Source organism: Neofelis nebulosa, chromosome 5 (assembly GCF_028018385.1).
Source record: "Neofelis nebulosa isolate mNeoNeb1 chromosome 5, mNeoNeb1.pri, whole genome shotgun sequence".
Classification (NCBI taxonomy): domain Eukaryota; kingdom Metazoa; phylum Chordata; class Mammalia; order Carnivora; family Felidae; genus Neofelis; species Neofelis nebulosa.
In genome coordinates, this window is record NC_080786.1 from 132,656,161 (window position 1) to 132,677,879 (window position 21,719).

At 35.8% G+C, this 21,719-nt stretch overlaps 1 protein-coding gene across 1 annotated transcript in view; it reads right to left on the reverse strand.

The window, feature by feature from the left end:
• Positions 1-21,719, reverse strand: part of LOC131513198 (uncharacterized) — a 434,303-nt gene that overhangs the window by 3,374 nt on the left and 409,210 nt on the right. The window contains exon 5 of the mRNA XM_058732542.1: positions 4,794-4,854. The gene's annotated coding sequence lies outside the window, so the exon portion shown is untranslated. The remainder of the gene's footprint in view (positions 1-4,793; positions 4,855-21,719) is intronic.

The window sequence follows — 21,719 nt, forward strand, 5'->3', positions numbered from 1 at the left end:
AAAAAAGGATATTATGAAGGTAAAAAGTAGTGTCTGTTATATCGTGATGATATGGTTAAGTGAATCAATAACAGTAACAACAAAAGTTTGCATCTCAACTTTTATTACCGAATATTATGCTAAAATGTATTATTTCTTCTTAAGTAAATGGAATTTATAAAGGGCTTTGTCCCCAGGGTTATCAATTTTCATTAGCATGAATCACCATTACAAAAAATAATGTAAAAGTGTGGAGAATTGAACTAATACAATATCACAAAATATCCTGGAAGATGTTCTAATGAATTTTTATGATGTACTTATAGTATTTTAAGAATATAAGTTCACAAGGGAGGGTTGTTTGTTCAGTTCACTGGTGACTGTCCAGTGCCTGAACAAATACCTTATACACAGCAGGCTCTCAATAAATATCTAAGAAATGAATAAATGAGGAAAATATGCATATCATTTTAGTTGTGATTTTTATCCCTCTCTGAAGAAAGAGAATTCTTTCTAAGTATTTTATATCCAATTATTGGGTATTTAATTTGCTCTTTCTACCATTCCCTTTTGTAATGTTCTCTCTAAATTTAACTATGTGTGACCTTCTCATTTGCCCTTCAACTTTGTCCAAAGTCTGGGTTTAGTCATACTGGCTTGTTTCTCTGCTTGGATTTCAAATATCCTGGTATGATTTGTTTTGAATGGGCAGAACTATACTCTTTTTGATAGCCAATTTCCTTGAACTCCACTTTCTAGAGGAAACCCAAAGATTCACCATACTAATTTTTGAACTTGATACAATTAGCTTCCTAAAGTTAATTTTCTTAATCTTGCTGACATTTCCTTTCCCTTCCCTCAGGGAAAGGAATTCAATTTCATCAACTTGTGATTGTTTCCTTAAGGTTTCCTTCTACTATTGGGAGCCCATCTAATTTTTCCCTATGAGCAAGTTTCAGACCTGATGTCTGCCCTAAAAATGTTACCTTTATCAGAGAAGACCATTCTATAGAGATCTCATTGCTTCCAAACTTTTTTGTCATTCAGTATTCTCATTTCGATATGAGCCTGTCAACCCTTCTCTTTATTTAAAATCACTATCAATTGACTAAAGAAAGCATTATTAACCTTCTTTTCCTGGTTTAGTGGCTTACACAATTTATTTTTTTTTAATTTTTTTTTAACGTTTATTTATTTTTGAGACAGAGAGAGACAGAGCATGAACGGGGGAGGGGCAGAGAGAGAGGGAGACACAGAATCTGAAACAGGCTCCAGGCTCTGAGCTGTCAGCACAGAGCACGACGCGGGGCTCGAACTCACGGACCGCGAGATCATGACCTGAGCCGAAGTTGGACGCCCAACCGACTGAGCCACCCAGGCGCCCCAATGGCTTACACAATTTGTATTAGATTTAGAATATAGCTATTTTATATGTTCTCACCATATTGACTCTAATCTAATATTCTTTCCAAATAATCCCATTACTACCTTTATTCTGGGTTTATGAAGGCTTTAATTTCACAAATAATTATGGAATGTTCTCTCTTTCCTAAGTCAGTCCTCCAGTTCTGAGTGCTATTCTACTACTTGTCAGTTATTTTAATAGCATCTTACCTCTGGCCTGCAATGGGACCTCCAGATACGCCTAATTAATTCCTTCATTCAGAAGTCACGTCAGACCATATTTTAATAGTTATATGATTATTTCCTCACAAAATAATATAGTAATGTAATAGATGAAGAAAAACTGTAAATGTATTATGTGATGGTCATTGAAAATATAAATCACTATTCACAGTGGACAATTATATGAGAATTAAAACATCAAAGAAAGTAAGCATATAACTGTAACAGAAAAAGAATAAAAATCTTCCATTGGTTTTTATTAGAAAGGAAAAAATGTGATAAAAGATTTGGTGAGAGGCTATGGAGGAGTTATGTGAATAGCTGAATCTATTTAATGGATTAAATAGAAGATACTGGATGACTAAATAAGATAAGAAAACGACCATTTTATAAACACTGAAAAGGTCTTATCTTATTTTTCATTAATTCTTTTCATTTCATCAACTAATACATTTTGAGCGTTACTATGTACAAGTTCAGAGAACACAGGGATAAATAACATGTGGTCTTTGCCAAGAATGAAATTACAGTCTTGGAATGAGAGACAGTTTATATAAGGCTTTGTTTTCTCTCTTTCACTGCATGTCTATGAGAAATCATAATGAGTACAATGGAAACGCAAGAAAGTTTGGTAGAGAAGTCAGTTATCAAAGGATAATAGAAAATGATTCAGGGATAAGAATATCTGTTTATATGCATTTTTAAATAAAATAATGCTAATTACACAAAGGTAATTGTATTCCATTGCTGTATAGAAATCTCCAGCATAGAGTGTGAGAGAAGATAGAGAGATAAGCACAGGCCAGACTGTGGATATCTTCACTGCAAGTTCAGCCTCTGGAGTGCAGAAATCTTTGGTTTCTTATACAAGGATACCTTGGCAAATAACCAGGACCAGTTTTGGAGGATATCTAGCATGCAACTGGGTCAACGGACAATGAGAGAATGAAAGATGGATTTAAAAAGAAGCATTTGGGGTTAGAAGATTAACCCCAGAGTAAATATACTCTGTCCAGATAGACTGTGTATGTGGTTAGAAGACCACTGGGTTGATAACTTCTGTCAACTTTAAGGGCCACAGGTGGTAGCTTGGTAGTATGTTCATGGTGGGAAAAAAGCCAAATGATATTTCCTTTTGGGTTGTTTCCTCTGTTTATGACAGGCACTGGTCAAGACACTTCCTCAATGGTGCTTTTGTCTATCCCAGTATGTCCTAAATGTTCTACTGGGTATCCTCAAGTTAACTGAAATGAAATGTTTTACTTGTTTCTAAAAAGGCATATTAAATTTCTTAAAGGAGAATATGATGATATTTTTGTTTGCTTCAATAATTTTTTGAAGGTATGGGAGGTCACTAAAAGAAACTATTTTATGATATCCATGCTCATACAAGCACCCTCTAGTCTCTTCCAAATTAAAGATGAATTCTCAGTGCCCCTGATCACCATGTTTCCACTACACTTTCATCGTCTCTAACCCTGTTCAAAGCAAACTGTCTCAAAAGAGTTATCTCTATTTGCTGTCCCTCCTTTCTCAACAACTATTCACTCTTCAACTGACACCAATCTGGCTTCGTTCCCAAGCATGGCCCACACAATGCCATTTAACTACTCTTGCCAAAGTCACTTATAATCACAAAATGCTAGATCCAAAGGATATTTCTCTGTCCTTGTCTTATTAGATCTGCTAGCAGCATTTGACAAGATTTACCGTTACTTCCTTCTTGAAACAGTTTTTCTCCTTGGCTTTAATGACACTACACTGGTCATGGCACCCATAATAACCATTGTGGGTGGTAAATTTGCATTTTTCTCTTTACCATCACTTGTATTTTCCTTTTCCATTTCCTTTATACCTATGCCTTGTTTGTGAAATACCTTAAATCCTTGTGGGAAAGAGAATGTATATAATTAATATGAAATATTAAATACGCAATGAACAATATTGGCTATCTTATGGTTGAAGGATGGCATAAAGGAATCCAAAGAACCCATAACCATGGACCTAGTCAAAACAAATTGTATGTCCAAGTATCCTATCTAAAAAGATATACACTTTCAACAATGTCAAATAGAGAGCATTTCTATTTATATATGGACTACTTAAAGATGCACATACTTCTTATAAGAAACCACAGAGAATGAGGGCAACAATAAAAATTATGCTCAAAAAAGTCTAAGAGATTATATACAGTTGAATTCTCTTTCAAGTAAAAGAGTCCATTTTCTTAGGGAAAGGCCCTCATGAACCTTGAGATCCAGTAGCAGTTGTTATAAGACATTTCTAACCAGAATACACGGAATAGCTCATCAGTATGGGCCTATTGTGGTGTGGCTCACTGGATGTGTGGCTCAACCACTGGATGTGAGCCAGAGCAGGTGGGTTAAAAATCATGGTGTTGCACCTTAGCTGTCCAGGGGATGATTAAGCTAGGCCTCTGCAGGCAAAGGAAGCACAGCACTTACAAAGCTATTCAAATAAATACCCTGCTTTTGAATACATTTTACAGAGAGATTATATTATAAACCACATAGTAATTGATTAAGAATGGGCAAATGGAAAATTCTACCAATAGATATCTCTGAATAAAGGTAAATTCTACTAATTTTCTAAAAAGTACAAATGGAATACTGGTAGCTTTTTACGGCATTTTATTCTTTCTGAGGAGATTAGTTGTGTTCAAATCTGAAAGGTCAGTGAAATTCTTGATTGAGAAAGATTTCATAGAAATCAGAGGCACTGTCATGTAGTTTGAACACAAATGTCTCTTCCTTGGATGGCTGATCTGCAATTAAAGATAATCCTAGGGGCGCCTGGGTGGCGCAGTTGGTTAAGCGTCCGACTTCAGCCAGGTCACGATCTCGCGGTCCGTGAGTTCGAGCCCCGCGTCAGGCTCTGGGCTGATGGCTCGGAGCCTGGAGCCTGTTTCCGATTCTGTGTCTCCCTCTCTCTCTGCCCTTCCCCTGTTCATGCTCTGTCTCTCTCTGTCCCAAAAATAAATAAAAAACGTTGAAAAAAAATTTGAAAAAAAAAAAAAGAAAAAAAAAAAAGATAATCCTAAAGGTAATAAAATTTTTATCTGCTTAATAAATATGGAAAAAAATTTAAGCTAAAAAATAAAAATAGGTCAATTTAGGAGAAACATAGCAATTAGGAAATGGGTATTTTTCTGTTTAATTAAAACTTACCAGTGTGCAGCATGTATCAAAATGCTTGTTTTAATTTCTGGCTTTCATCCACCAATTCTACCTGTAACAATAAGTCCAATGGAAATAATTAGAAATATGGACAAAGAATTATGGAAAGGACACGAACTGAACTGCTTGGCTGTCCCTACTCCTCAAGGCAGAGTCTGAGACAAGGATTATGTTTGTGTGGTAATACCGCCATGCAGGAATGAAGGGCAGGAGATGCTGAGGGATGGAGGAAAAAAAACATAAAAAGTGCCCATTGTCAAGGTGACAAACTGGGGCTTCATCCCACCTAGGATCTCCTCAAGAGCCTGTAACATGAGTCTCGGCATTTTTCTCTTGAGAATCAACTGGGAGAAGCATTCATCCATAAGGGCTCATCTCCCATTGATTGAGGGCTACTCTGAAGGCATCATTTCTGTTCTCCATCCCCCTATACTCTGCATGGATTAGTGCCAATTCTTGGGCATTCTTGGCTTCATAGTGAGAGACAGATATTGCTTTAGCAGAGATGCTACCAACCTGCAGTGAATTAAAGCCCCAACAGAACTGTCTACTACAGTTGTTGCTGGAATCAATAATGAGGTCCAGAGAATAGTAGTGGGACATCAGAGGCATTTGAGGCACTAATTATGATGGTTATTTTTAAATTATGAACAAAAATTGAGAAATAACCTAATAAACCAAATATATACAAAAGTAGAGTTTGGTTATCATAGTGGATTGCTTATATGACAAAATATTTTGCACCCATTTAAACATGTTTTAGGAGAATATTTAATGCTTTGGCAAATTGTGCATAGTATTAAGTGAGCAAAATAGATAATGAAAGATATAGGTCTGAATCATTTGTATATATGCATAAAATAATTTGAAAAAATACATTATCATATTAACAGTGGTTATTTGTGTATAGTAGGATTATGGGTTATCATCATTTTCCTTTTTGTATTTTCCACATTTTCTAAATGTTTTACAAAGAACATGGTACTGCTTTATAACTAAAAAGTCAACAGACAAAAAAAAAATCCCATTACATAAAATTCATTCTATATTTCAATTGTCCAGGAGTCCATCCAGGTTTTGTTTAACTACAGACTCTAGATTTTTTTTCTCCACCAAATATTAAATGTATGCCTGCCGGGTGCCTGGGTGGCTCAGTCAGTTAAGCAACTGACTCTCAATTTCAGCTCAGGTCATCATCTCATAATTCATGAGACTGAGCACCGCATCAGGCTCTGCTGTGCTAACAACGTAGAGCCTGCTTGGGAATCTGTCTCACCCTCTCTCTGCCCCTCCCCCGTTCATGTGCATGTGCATGCTCTCTCTCTCTCTCTCTCTCTCTCAAAGCAAATAAATAAATATTAAAAAAAATAAATGTATGCCTGAAAGGCCCATTACAAACTTTGACTGTCTTTGACTTGGTGACGTAGCTGCAGCTCAAGCCTTCCCATCTCCCACTGACTACCCCTCCAAAGCAGTGCTGTGTGCTTAGACCCCAGAAGCACTGTAGATAAAAGTGTATTCACTTAATTGTATTATTACTTCTTGGTGCAGCCAGTAGAAACAGAAAAACCAGAAAGTTTAATTAATTAATTAATTAATTTAAAAAAGAGTCTTGAGAAAAATTACGCATCATGTACGCATGTACGCGTACATGTACGCATCAGTACATTTTATGTGGAAAAATACTTACAGAACTATGTGTTTCCTGATAAGGAATTAATGTCCTTCACTTAGTATGGACCAGAACCTGATATCACGTGACAACACAGTCCCAGAAGATATGGAATCCTCTCTGGTTCTGCTTCTGCTTCTTTTTTCTTTTTTTTTAATTTTTTTTTCAACGTTTTTTATTTATTTTTGGGACAGAGAGAGACAGAGCATGAACGGGGGAGGGGCAGAGAGAGAGGGAGACACAGAATCGGAAACAGGCTCCAGGCTCCCAGCCATCAGCCCAGAGCCTGACGCGGGGCTCGAACTCACGGACCGCGAGATCGTGACCTGGCTGAAGTCGGACGCTTAACCGACTGCGCCACCCAGGCGCCCCAGTCTGCTTCTTTTTTCAAAAGGGTCTTACATAATAAAGAATTGAGGTCAAGAACATACACAGTCTATCTGGACATACACATGTCTATTTAAGACATGCACGAGAGTAGAAAACCAAGCAGTTAACCCAGGGTGAAGAGAATGGGAACAACTGGTTTAGGAAGCAGACAACTTCACAGCTGAAAGCAACAAAATGTTCACTGTAACCTGCTGAAAAAATAATGGCAGGAAAGAAAAACTAATCTGGATTATAGTAGTTGGAAATAGAGTGGCTTTTCTCATCAGAGCTTAGACTGATGGTGAATTAATTAATTAATTAATTAATTTCTTTATTCATTCATGAAAGTTCTACTTTATTTTATTTTATTTATTTTAGAGACAGAGAAAGAGTGCAAGTGGGAGAAGGATATAGGGAGAAGGTCAGAGGGAAGGAGAGAGAGAGAAAATCTTAATCAGGCTCCACATTCAGCACCGAACCCTACACAGGGATTGAGACCTGAGCTGGAATCAACAGTCGGATGCTCAACTGACTGAGCCACACAGGTGCTCTAAGATGGTGAATTTAAGGGGAAAAGAAGAATTAGAGTTTGTGCCAGACTGAAAATATAACTTAAAAAATTGTTTTCAAATATTTGATAGAAAATAGTGTTTAGGTAGCAATTGGACTGTTTTTTTCTGTTACATTTTATTACTTTTAGAGCAGGTTGACCATTAGTAAAGCACCATTGCATCTGATAGGAATTTTGAAGTTTCAGCAATCAACACTTTGTCTCGATAGTTGTATTATATTGGCTAATTTCACTTCTTTACGGAAACCTTAAAACCTAGGTGCTTTTGACAAGAATGCCCCTTCCAGGTAAATGAATTCATTTATTCAACGAATAGCTGTTGCACACCTGCCAGGTAACATATCATAATTAGCTCTGAAGACAAAGAGGAAAAAGGTGGAAGCTTTTGTTAAGAACCCTCGTGTGGAAGAGGAAATCATGATGTAACAGATAATATTGCGATACCATATAAAACACAAGGGTCAGAAGGAAGCAGCAGCGTGTAGTGGCAATGAGAGTGGACTCAGGAGCCATTTGCCTGCGTTCGAAGCCTTCTTTTCCCATTCTCTTACAATTTGGGTCTCTTTGGGCTGGTTAAACTACCTCGTGGTTTCCTCATCTATTAAATAGGCATAATAATAAAGCACATAGATTTCATAATCTAAATGAAGGTTAAATGAATCGATATGATTCACACATATGTAAGTCAAGATATGTAAAGAAGAGTGGTGTGTATTAGGCATTTTGTAAGAGTCAGATAAAGCCACACACACACACACACACACACACACACACACACAACATGCACACCTAAAGTAGTGGTGGATGAGGAAACGAATGAATGTTGCTGGGAAGAATTTGCCAGGTAAGGCTTAACCAAGGATTCCAAAAATGATTGGGGATCAGTAAGAATGAGAATCTGATTTAAAATTATTCTAGGTAATAGAAGTCATTTTTAAGCACAAATGAATAAATGAATGAATAAAAACTTCAAACTAATTTTGTTGGGTGGGGTGAATACTTGTGTGGGAATCAGGTTTTCTTTTTTCAGTATATGTACTAATGTACAGTGCAGCTCTTATACTGAGAAAACCTAAGGCACAGACTCATTAATGTTCCCTACCCCTACCGCTATAATGCAGTTTGACTCTGCCTCCAAACTTCAGATTCCTTAGTTAATTTAACTAGATCTTTTCAATGTTTCAGCCACCTGGTCAGTACCTAAATACACTGACTTTGTTTCAAAATATGTCTGTGACTACTACTAAGTCACAATGAGACTAGACTATCTTTTGTTACATTTATAAGAATTGGCCCCAAAAATTTCAAATGAAGCTTCTTAGATTGAAAGCTCTTAATTAAGGGCTACCTTTGTACGTTTTTCATCATAGTAGTCCATTCAACAAACACCCACAATGTGCTAGGTATTATATTATATGCATTTTAATGTAATAGCTGCCAGGTGAAAACTGGAGCTAGATATGGAATAGGTGTTGGAAGAATGGAGGTCACACTGTACTGCTGTCTGGAGTTACGTTGATTGGTTTTGGTTTTGAGTCTTTTACTATTGTTATCTTTCTTCAATTATTTCCAGTTATTTCAGGGATCATGGGATTGGGGCATAGAGAACTAAAGGAAAATGGACCTTAATTTAGACCAACAGCTGGTGGTTGCACATGTAATTAACAGGGAAGACTGTTTACTGCTATTTATTTTAGAACTGATCCCATCCCTGCCAAAGAAAATGGCAGTGCTAAAACTTCACATTTTCAAACAGCGAGTTTATTTGGCTACCATGAACTTGTGGCTGTAACAAATTTATCTAATTTCTTATGCTGCATATGTAAGAGTCAGAATTTATCCAGGGTGTAGAGTTTTATTTTCATTTCATAATAGTCCTCTGGTTTTGATACAGATTAAATGAAATCCATAGCATATACCCTGGGATATAAAATTGTATGTCTTAAAATATATTTAATTTGTGTTTTCCCATACTGTTGAGACATTTCAGTATCCTAATAGATACCACAAGTTAGTCTAATGAAGTCTGTGGCTGACTCCCATGCCATAGTCTATGGAACTCTGACATTTCATAATTAACCAAAGTCTGGGGATTTGGTTCTAAGTTGGTCTTTTGCCCAAGGATTCAATTCTTGAATATGATTAAGAAGCTGAATTTTATTTTTGAGCACTTGGCTTCAGTTCCTTGAAGCCATGCTACTGAAATAATTTTGTCCCTAAGCATTTCCTTGTGGAGAGAATAATTTCCATCAAATAGTATGTTTTTTAAGATGTTTCCATTCAATATTCTATATAACATGGTTCTCTCTACATGACATTCCTTTGCCTTTGCACAGCTTGTTCTTTATCTAATAGATTTTTGCTTAAACGTCACTTCGTAAGAGACCTTTCCTGAAGGATGTATGTAGCTTTGACATTTTTTACCTTAAATTATTTTAAGTCATAATATATTTATCACATATTAAACATATTTTAACATTAACATATTTTTAAATGCCCCAAATATATGGAAACTATCAACTGCTCTTCTTGTTTTTGCTCTGAGTAATTCAGCTAATTGTTTATTGACATTTTGAAGTTGTTTCCCTTTCCTGACTCTCTGGAATGTTAGGAAAGATTAATGAAAACAAAACAATTTGTTCCAATTTTCTTAGCTGAATATATAAGGTCAAAGGACCTAAAGAGCTAGCATCTATTTATACTTGGTTATATATTAAAATTTATAGGAAGATTTTCCAAAGAACAAGTCTTCAAAGCCTCTGAGAGGATTTTTAAGTATGGTCTTATTTGTCTCGTTTCTCTAGCCAGAAACTCAACGCAATGCCTACCTTCTCTACTCCAGAACTCTGAGTATCTGCTCTTGATTGTCACACAGACCTCTCGCATTCAGCATGTTAAAAACTGACCCCTTAACATACTCTCCAAACCCCATGCCTACTGAGTCCTCCTCTGATAAACCTTATATTGATTATTGGTATGTCTTCCACCACTTCTGAGCCATGATCTGAGAATGGCGTGGAATCCTCTCTCAATCCTCCACTCTGTAAGTCACCGAACATGTCTCTATATATTTATGTATACATGAATACTCATCTATCTGTAACAGTTACCATGTATACCTACCTATATGTAATATCTATCTTTCTTTCTGTCGTATATTTATTTGTTTACCTATATGTCTATTTTTCTGTTTAATAAAATTCAAATGCGTTCCTTCCTCTCCATCCCCACCCCCTTTGCCACTTCCTGGGCTCACGTCTTTTTTTGGTCTGAGTTACTGAATTCAGCCTCTTGCATTGCCCCTTCCAATTCATTCTACCATCAGAGTGATTCTTTCCAAAAGTCCATCTCTTCTAAACTCCCCCTATGGTTCTTGAATGCCTTCAGGATAAAAACTAACATCTTGAGATAATATGCATGCTCTTCATGATATTTTCCCCTGCTATTCTTTTTCTTCTTTCTCCTCACTCTGAGCTTTACATACAAGAAGGTAGAGCAGCTTTAGCAATTTAGCTGAGCAACCCCTGAATGTACTATTCTTTTCCATGTCTCCTGGATGCTTGTACATTTGTTGCTTTCTCTCTAAAATGATCTCAATGTTTTACTTATCTCAGTGCCCTTCATAATTTAGCTAAGCCATAGTTTCACCTAAAATGGGTTTTCAAGCCTCTCATTTCAGGTAACAGCTTTCTGCTTCCATAGTGTTGTAAATCTCCTTGTCAGTATTTGTTACTCTGTATTTATTGTCTTTTATTTTATTTTTCTTCCTCTTCCACAAGGCTATGAGCTTGTTAAAGAGAAAGATTATGTTCTTTATCCAAATCTCTGGTATATAGCATAGTGTCTTGCCCAAGATTTATGCATAACATATGTAGAGGAATGAAAAAATAGTCATGGAACCAAGAACACTGGCTTCTATTTGAAAAAAACTCTGCAGCTGGGAAAGGGGATGTAAAAGTGATTGGTATATAAAATTGTGCCTTGCATTCTGCTTTCTTTGTGTCTGGAAATGTCCTAGGTATTTTTCATGTATGAATACATTTGGTCAGTGCATTTATCCTAAGAGGTGAATACTACTTGTATACATTTCTATGTTAAGAAATTGAGACATAGACGAGTTTATGTGCTTAAGATCATACATTTTCTTAGTCTGCATTCGTCTGCAAACAGCCTGAGGCAAAGGGTTAAGTGCTAAAATTTTATTAGGGAGTGCGAAACCCAGGAAGTGGGAGTTAGGGAAAAGGGGCTGAGACTAAGGGGCCAAGACTCAATATCAGGTAGCATTACTGAGCTGTTCAGCACTTGGTATCAACTGTTCTGGATCTCCCAGGACCACCTTCTGAGAGGCTTTATAATGAATGCATTTCAGGACTGTCGCTCCATTGAGGAAGAGGGAAGGGGAAGAATTATCCATGAGTTCATGTGTCCTATAGATTAAATGTTTTTGCCACATTTATTTCTGGATTGGGCAAGGACCATTGTCAAAAGGATTCCCTGGCATTTTATTATGCTCCTTTCGTCAACAGGGATGCACTAGAGAAGGAGGTACTGGGCAGTGGGGGCGGGGGGGGGGGAGGGCACTGCAGGGGAATGATTCAAGATGAAGTTGCTTGACTTCCCTCTGGAGCCATTTGAAGCCTATGCATAGATTGTTACAGCAGCAGGGACTTGGATGGAATGACAGCCAAAGGCCCTGGAGAAGGTATGGCTGAGAGGATCTGCAAAGGTGTGTGAGAAAAGCTTGATGTGTCCCTCAAATAAATGGTGAAACCCTAATTCAAATACTAGTGATCTGACTCTTGATTTTTTTTTATTTATTTAAAATTTGTTTTTAATGTTTATTTATTTTTGAGAAAGAGAAAGAGAACGAGAGGGGAAGTGGGGGGAGAGAGAGAGAGAGAGAGAGAGAGAGAGAGAATCCCAAGCAGGCCCCAGGATCCAAGCTGTCAGCACAGAGCCCAACAAGGAGCTTGAGCCCATGAGCCAGGAGATCATGACCTGAGCTGAAGTCAGTCGCCCAACCGACTAAGCCACCCAAGCACCTCTGACTCTAGATCTTATAGTCAGTGTCATCCTTCAACCTGGGCAACAGTGGCCCTTGCCCAGTGTTTTGGCAGGCCATATGTCACAGAGATACACCAGAAACAAAAGCACTGAAGAGTACATGGAGGCTTCTATTCCTGGCATAGCACCATCTATGAGCCAAAACGTCTGCTCTCTTGACTGTATACTGCTTTGGCCCCAGGAAAAATACTTCTGTAATATTTTTTTTTTCTGAGTCCTTTATCCAAAGCCATGCTTGGGGGTAGTTGGACTGCTGACACAGAAGACAGACACTGACTCAGAGTATGGGGAGGGGGCAATCTGCTGAAGCACTCCGGCAAGAGAAAAAGACAAAGAAACTTGCCAAGTCCTTCTCTCATAAAGCATGACTATGACAAATTCTTACCTTGTAAAATATCACTTCTTGGTGTTCTCATTTATAGTACAGGGTGGAGGGGATTCATGAAGGAGCATATTTGCAATAGTTTCGTGTGGCATGTAAGGTTATTCTCTACATGGCTTACTGGGTTACTACTGAATGTTAGAATTATAAATAGTTTTATTTTTATAAAATAACTCAGTAAGAGTCAGTTCATTTTTTTAAGTTAAATTTAAAATCTCAGCCATATATAAAATCTGGACTTCCAGATGATTATATTCATCCAGTATAAAGTGTATTTGCCGATAATTTTAGTAGATAATATCAAATGTTTTAGAGAAAAAATAACTTTTTGAAGAACACATGAAAGGCAATTAAAGTTAATTTATTAAGTTTGCTTTAATGTATACTTCTTGATGAAGATAATTCAACTATTGTGAACTCTGGATGTAATTAAGTGTTACTGACATCATTAAGTATCATTAGAATACAAATGATGTGAAAATCTTGGTAATAACAGCACAATGCATGCTTTTGCTGAAACAACAGCACAAATAAATGTTTGGAATACATATATAAAACTTATGAATTACATATTATTTTATACATATCCAGCTATTCTCAATCAAAGGAATATGCATTAATAATTGAATTTAGCAAACTCTGGTATTTGGCTGACTCAATCATTCAAATACCCCAGATTTAAACATATTTTCTAGTTTGTTATTATTCAGTTGTATATGATAAAACATTTTACTTCACAGTTGGTTAGCAAGAAATATAATTTTTTTAAATATTTAGATATAGTGTATGCGTGCCCCCATTTGCACTCCTGACCCAGACTTCACAGATATTAGGGGTGGTTCAGCCCATGTTTATAATAAATGAATGCCTGTACTTCACTCCAGCTGGTATAGTACATCCCCTATCCACTCCACTCCTTTACTAAACTGCTTCCCTGCTGTTTTAGAGACCAGTCCATTCTACTTAAACAGTTATTAAATTGACAAAACTAAGACATCACGTTAGTCCAGTTAAACCATTGATACCATATCTAAATAGATGATATTTAACCATCTACACACACATATGAAAATAATTGAAGATGATAAGTGCTAAATATCCCAACTTACAGTATGGTATGCCGTAATACTTTTAGCTCTTGAGAAAAATCCTATTCAAATATCAGTCACCTCCTCAGTCTCCTCGCAGGGTTTCATTTAAGTCATCTTAATTAATTCTTCCTGCAGAGAGGAACCCTGCTTTCTGCTCCCCTCACTGAGTGAATAACTCAGGTAAATTGCTTCGAGTAAATTTTGGAAGGCATTTGCTTATTTTTGTTATTTTTGTGTAAGACAAAATGTTTTCTGGACTTGTAGAAATTTTATTGGGTAGTGCTAAAAACACTTCTAAAGGTTTATAGTTTTACTGGTTTTTATATATTCTCTTTTGAATTGATTTCCAATAAAGAGCTTCTGGAGAGGCAGAGGTAATTAAAAGTTATATCAGTTTTACCTCAAATGCTATCCCATCTCTACTTTTCCCTGATGAAGTCACAGACTTTTCAAGGAGATATTGTTTATTTGATACTTAGTTGTTGTTTTTATGTTTTTCCTCCATAATTACAATTTTGGCATGTTATGCTCCATGAAAATTCGAGATTATAAAATATTCCATTCTTGATCTCCCTGTGAAGGCCAAAGGAGAAGATATGGCTGCTATATAACCATCTTGAGAGAGTACTCTTAGGATAATAAGCTCATCTTAAACCACAAAGTAATTAAAATGTGTTTTTGTTTTTCCTAACAATTACATTTTCATCTCTGACTCCATCATAGAAATCTCCCATGATGTAAATTTAGATATTTTTTACTTCCATATGGTAGAGATCTTTTTATTTTTGTTCTTTTATATATAAAAAATAAAATAAAATCTTCCTTTTTCTTTTTGGTTCTTGCAAAATAATATCTGGTTATTCAAAAACTCTACTTTCACTTACAGGTTATCAATTTATTACATTCTGAGTTAAATTCAGAAATGTAAATACTTAATATTTATATTTCTTTAATATATTCTCTTAAGTTTTCTATCAGAAGTTTAGTATAATGTAGGTGCATTCATATGAGATAGGAAAGTCCCTCGTAGGCTAAATTATTTTAAAAATAATCTAAATATTCATTCTCAAGTATCCATGTAAATGAGACAAAAGATTGGCATAGTAATTAAATATTTATTAAAATATCTGCTCTACTTTACGTGACACATGGATGTATTTTTTAATTTTTATTTAAATTCTAGTTAGTTAACAGACAGTGGAATATTGGTTTTAGGAATAGAAATTCAGTGATTCCTCACTTATAAACAACATCTAGTGCTCTTTGTAACAGATGTATTGTTAATGTTAAATCATGACATAGGAGGGAAATTAGGTGCCCAAACATGGCAGATTTCTCAATGCCAAGCTACTCCATGTCTCGGAAGATGTTGTAATGAACATGACCTGAGCCAAAAGGAATCACCAGGACAGCTGGGAGGACGAGCACATTAGTGAGGGCAGAGAGTCTCTCACTCTTCTGGCTGAATTAGTTCTATAACTCATACTTGAACTATAATTATTTGAGAGTTGAGTAAGAAGCCACGACATCCAGACATCATATTTCTTAGAAAATCTTCTCTGGTGCCAGAGGCCTATAGAAATTTCCTGCTCCAAGACAGATTGATGCTCATAATCACGACGATTTGTGACACTCACTTGACTTCCTCAAGATACAAATAACCAGAATATTTGACCTAAAATAAAAACTTTTCAGAGTAAATTAATTTCTGTGGAAAGCTTTAGAGTAGTGAAAGTGTGTGTGTGTGTGTGTGTGTGTGTGTGTGTGTGTGTGTTGCTGTTGTTGCTGTTCTATACATCTCATTTCTTTTTAGGTCGTAATACAGCTTAATCTCTAATGTTAATAATATTTACCTTAAGTAGCTATGACTGCAGTTATCTAAAGTGATCCCTTTATCTGTGAGGAAAATGACTGCAGACAAACAGGTTTTGGTTATGTGTCTTATAAGTGGATTGTTCTTTGCAAGAACACATTTTTTTGAGAGCCAGCAATTTCCTGCTAAGGTCAAATGGCTTTTAAAGGCAAGTGATGAAATTAAATGGCTGTGAAATATTTGGAATGTAAGTTAATACCTAGAAATTTGCAAATGAAAATGCTTTAGAAGAAATCAGCTAAAATCAAGATTTTTGTCTTGCAAAACAGTAGGCAATGGAAAGAGCAAAACACTAAGTTATATGCTTCTGGGGCCAAAGAGCAGTTTTATTTATAAGGTGTTTGTAGAATATGAGACAGTTTACTCAACTGTGATAGATTATTTATGCTGTTGTTTTCAATGTATGATAAGTGCAAAGTATTTTCTAATCCAGAGTATATGGAACATCCCAGAATCTCTAGCTACTTCATCAAATCCTAGGGGTTCTGGCTACACTGAAAACACCCACAAAATATCTTCTTCTATGCATCTTGTTCTATGCCTTAGCATGCAGTAAACTCTTTGCTTTAGTACCTTTCCCTCTTTTTTTCAGCCTAGAAAATGTCTTCTCATCCAGGAACAGCAAATCCAGCATCAACACTGTTTGGATCTTACCTCGACTTTTCCAAAGTGAACTCACTTTTCCATTAGTCAAATTATGTTATAATTATCTAATTACATATATTAAATTCATTTTATGATAAAAATATACTTTGTAATTATTTGAAACCCCAAACCTCCATGTCAAACCATGTATTTCATGTGATTTTTTTAATATCCTCGAAACTGTCACAATGCATTTGTAGTCATAGGTAAGTGAATCTTATTTGTTGAATCATTGCTGTGTCCCTGTACACTTTCTTTCTCTCCATCAATCTATTTCTTTGTCTGTGTCTCCCAGTCTTCCCCTCTTCTTTCTACTTCCTTAGCTTTCTATCCACACCTTCACCCATGCTGCTAATGTGTGTAACTCTCAAACTCACATGAGGATGTCCATTCAGTTACAACTTAGTAACTCAGTTACAAAATTCTGTTATCTAAGTTTACTTTTTAAGGTTTCAGATAATACAGCTTTTTAAAAAAGCAATAAACCTATTTTTAAGAGGCTATAATCTAAATCACACAGGTAAGTAGCTTACAATACATATTCTAAGGAATGAAAGATGGGTGAATCTAAAAGGGGCACTGAGCTGCTGAACTTCCACTCTCTGCTTCCAAAATATCCTGACTGCCATCAATCAATCAATCAGTGCTTGAGACCCTCGGCTCACCCGTGGACAAGTAGGAATGTGCATGTCAATTTGTATATTAAATTTCCATAAAACTTGATTTCTTTCCTTTTATCTTAATATAAAATAAATATAAGTAAAAGTTTTATTTTATCTGTTATAACATTAGAAAGCATTAATTTAAAATGTTCTCTTTTACGGGGCACCTGGGTGGCTCAGTTGGTTAAGCATCCAACTCCGGCTCAGGTCACGATCTCACAGTTCGTGAGCTAGAGCCCCGTGTTGGGCTCTGTGCTGACAGCTCAGAGCCTGGAGCCTGCTTCAGATTCTGCGTCTCCCTCTCTCTCTGCTCCTCCCCCACTGATGCTCTGTCTCTGTCTCAAAAATAAATAAAACATTAAAAATTTTTTTTTAATGTTCTCTTTTAATACCTGCATTATGCTCTACAAAGGATTTGATGTGGGTAATGGATAGAGCTGTGTTGAAAAATACCCTTACGCTAAAGTATAAGAAAGTAGAATGGAAGAGAATTCAGAGCAAATACAATTTCCCCCCATGTTTACTTTTTACTCTCTTGGGGCTACTTTTGGAAACAACTTTATTTGAGATATAATTTAGCTTCCATACAATTCACCAGTTTAAGGTGTGCAATTTAGTGTTTTTTAGTATATTTATAGAGTTTTTCAAACATCGTCACAATCAATTTTAGAACATTCTCATCATCCCACAGAAAAATCCTGTATCCATTAATAGCTACTCCCCATTTCTCCCCAACTTCTCCTTTCTCCTGTCCCAGCCCTCAGCAATCAGCAATCTACATTCCTTTTCTATTTGTCTCTTCTGGACATTCCATATAAATGGAATCTTAAAATATGTGGTCTTTAATGAGCTTCTTTTAGTTAACATATTTTCAAGCTTCATCCATATTGTAATATGTATCTGTACTTCATTCCTTTTTAGCCCAATAACATTCCACTGTATGGATATACCATTTTTCAGAGTTGATGGGTATTTGGGTCCTTTACACATTTTGGCTATATTGAATAATGCCACTATGAACATGCATGTACAAGTTTATATGGGCATATATTTTCATTTCTCTTGGATATATATGTAGGAGTAGAATTACTACGTCATCTGGCAACATATGTTTAGCCTTTGGAGGTACCATTTTATCTTTTTCTACATTTTTTCCCACCAACAATGTATAAAGATTCCAATTTCTTCAGATATTCACCAACATTTGTCATTATTTTCTTATTTTGTTAGATTCATCTTAGTGGGTGTGAAGACATAGCTCATCTTGGTTTTGGTTTGTATTTCCTTGATGGTTAATGGCATTCAGCATCTCTTCATGTGCTAATTGCTTATTAGTGTATCTTCTTTGTAGAAATGCCTATTCAGATACTTTGCCCTTTTCAAGTTGGGATACCAGTCCTTTATGATTTGCAAAATTTCTCCTGCTCTGTGGGTTGTCATCTCACTTCCTTGATAGTGTCATTTGAATACGGGGCATGTAAGTTTTTACTTTTGATGATATCTAAGTTATCATTTTTTTCTTTTGTTACATGTATTTTTGGTGTCATATTTAAGAAACCATTGTTTAATCCAAGCTCATGAAGATCTATACCTAGGTTTTCTTCTATGAGTTTTATAGTTTTAGCTCCAAAGTTAGGTTTTTCGTCCATTTTGGGTTATTTTTTTGTATATGGAGTGAGTTCTACTTGTTTTAAAATGTATAGTATAATTAAAAATACATATTTGGTCTTTGTCCCTCTTCCTGGCACATATCTCCTAAATCTTTTTTTTTCAAGTGTTTATTATTTTTTTTAATATGAAATTTATTGTCAAATTGGTTTCCATACAACACCCAGTGCTCATCCCAACAGGTGCCCTCCTCAGTACCCATCACCCACCCTTCTCTCCCTCCCACCCCCCATCAACCCTCAGATTGTTCTCAGTTTTTAAGAGTCTCTTATGGTTTGGCTCCCTCCCTCTCTAACTTTTTTTTTCCTTCCCCTCCCCCAAGGTCTTCTGTTAAGTTTCTCAGGATCCACATAAGAGTGAAAACATATGGTATATGTCTTTCTCTGTATGACTTATTTCACTTAGCATAAGACTCTCCAGTTCCATACACGTTGCTACAAAAGGCCATATTTCGTTCTTTCTCATTGCCACGTAGTATTCCATTGTGTATATAAACCACAATTTCTTTATCCATTCATCAGTTGATGGCCATTTAGGCTCTTTCCATAATTTGGCTAAATCTTGAAATCTTCTGAGTGATTGGTGTGTCTTTTGTATGTCTATAATATGATGGATGATTGGGATCTCCTGGGTAACTTCAGAATCATTTACTTATTTATTCAATAAGCATACAAAAAAGCTTATTTATTTTGAGAGAGAGAAAGAGAGACTTAAGGGGAGGGGCAGAGAGAGAGGGGGAGAGAGAATCCGAACTTGACAGAATGGACTTGGATGTGGAGCTCGATATCATGAACCAAACAAGGAGATCATGAACTGAGCTGAAATCAAGGGTGAGACGCTGAAGAGACTGAGCCACCCAGGCGCCACAAGACTACAGTAATTTTTAAGTTACAAAATATCTTCATAAATAACATAATTTTTCTTTCTGGTATGCCTTAGTTATGCAGAGATATAGTAATATCCATACTTTGCTGACAAGGGAACTTGGTTTTAAAGTGGTTAAGAAGAGGTGCCTGGGTGTCTTAGTCAGTTAGCATCCAACTCTTGATTTCAGCTCAGGTCAGATCTCACCATTTATGAAATAGAGCCCCAAGTAAGCTCTGCACTAACAGTGTGGAACCTGTTTGGGATTCTCTCTCCCTATCTCTCCCTCTGCCCCTCCCTGTTTGTGCTCCCTCCCTCCCTCTCTCTCTCTTAAAATAAATAAATAAACTGTAAAAAAAAAAATGGTTAAGGAAATTAACCACTTAACATGGCATGCCTAGCCAGCAGCAGATTTGTCCTACAAATTTTGGTCTATTTCCTCCTTGTCAATATGCTTTCTGAAACCTGGGTTTTCAGGACTTCTAGGAGTTATTTTTCTAAATAGTTTACTTATAATTTTATGTTTTTGAATAAACTGAGAATTTCATTTTATTTGATAACTTAGGATATTTCAAACAAATACAGTATCAGTCTAATAGATAATGATTAGGTTATACTCAACCTTTTTGAAAGGTTATATGTGAAATCTCAAAAGAGCCAAATGTGATCCTGGCCCATAGGTTGGTTACCATCATTCAAGAGGGTTTTTTTTTTGTAGAAATTATGCAATTTCATTTCTTTTAGTGTACTTGTTTGACTTTAGTATCAAGATAATGCTGGCCTTGTAAAATGAGTTTGGAAGTGTTCCCTGATCTTCAGTTTTTTTGGAGGAATTTGAGAAGGATTGGGTTAATTCTTTTTTAAATGTTTCATAGAATCACCAGTGAAGCCATCTGTTCCCGGGCTTTCATTTGTTAGCTTGTATTTCATTACTCATTCAATCTCCTTACTCATTATTCTTCTGTTCATATTTTCCATTTCTTCATGATTCAGCCTTGGTAAGTTGTATGTTTTTAGGAATTTATCTATTCTTTTAGGCATATAATTTTTCACTGTATATCTCTTATAATCCTTTGCATTTCTGTGGTATCACTTGTAAGGTCTCCTCTTTCATTTCTAATTTTATTTAAGTCTTTTTTCTTCTTAGTCTAGGTAAAGGTTTGTCAATTTTGTTGATCTTTTCAAAACACCAACTCTTAGTTTTGTTGACATTGTCCATTGTTTTCTAGTCTGCATGTTACTTATTTTTGCTATAATTATTTCTTTCCTTCTGCTAGGTTGGGGCTTAGTTCACTCATTTTCTAGTTCCTTGAGGTGTAAAGTTAGGTTGTTTACTTGATATCTTGCCTTTATTTTAATGTGGGTATTTATAGCTATAAACTTCCCTCTGAAGTTTAGAACTGTTTCTGCCTTATCCCATAAGTTCTGGTATGCTGTTTCCAAGAAATAAAAAGCATCCAAGTTGGAAAGGAAAATTAAAATTTTCTCTGTTTTCAGATGACATGATCTTATATATAGAAAACCCTAAAGACTCCACTAAAAAAACTGTTAAAACCAATAAACAAATTGAGTAAAGTTGCAGAATATAAAATCACCACGCAAAAATCAGTTGCATTTGAATACACTAACAATGAACTACCTTCAAAAGAAATTAAGAAAACAGCCCCATTTACAGAAGCATCAAAAACAATATAATACTTAGTAATAAATTTAACCAAGGAGGCGAAAGATCTTTATATTGAAAACTGGAAAACACTGATGAAAGAAATGGAAGAAGACACAAATAAATGGAAAGATATTCCATGGTTATGGATTCAAAGAACTAATACTATCAAAATATTTATGTTATCCAAAGCAATTTACAGATTCAATGCAATCCTTGTCAAAATTCCAATGGCATTTTTCATGGACTAGAAAAAACAATCCTAAAATTCATATAGACCCACAAATGACCCCAGATATCTAAAGCAATCCTGAGCTAGAAGAACAAAGCTGGAGGTATCACACACACTTCCTTATTTCAAACTATATTACAAAGCTACAATAATCAAAGCCA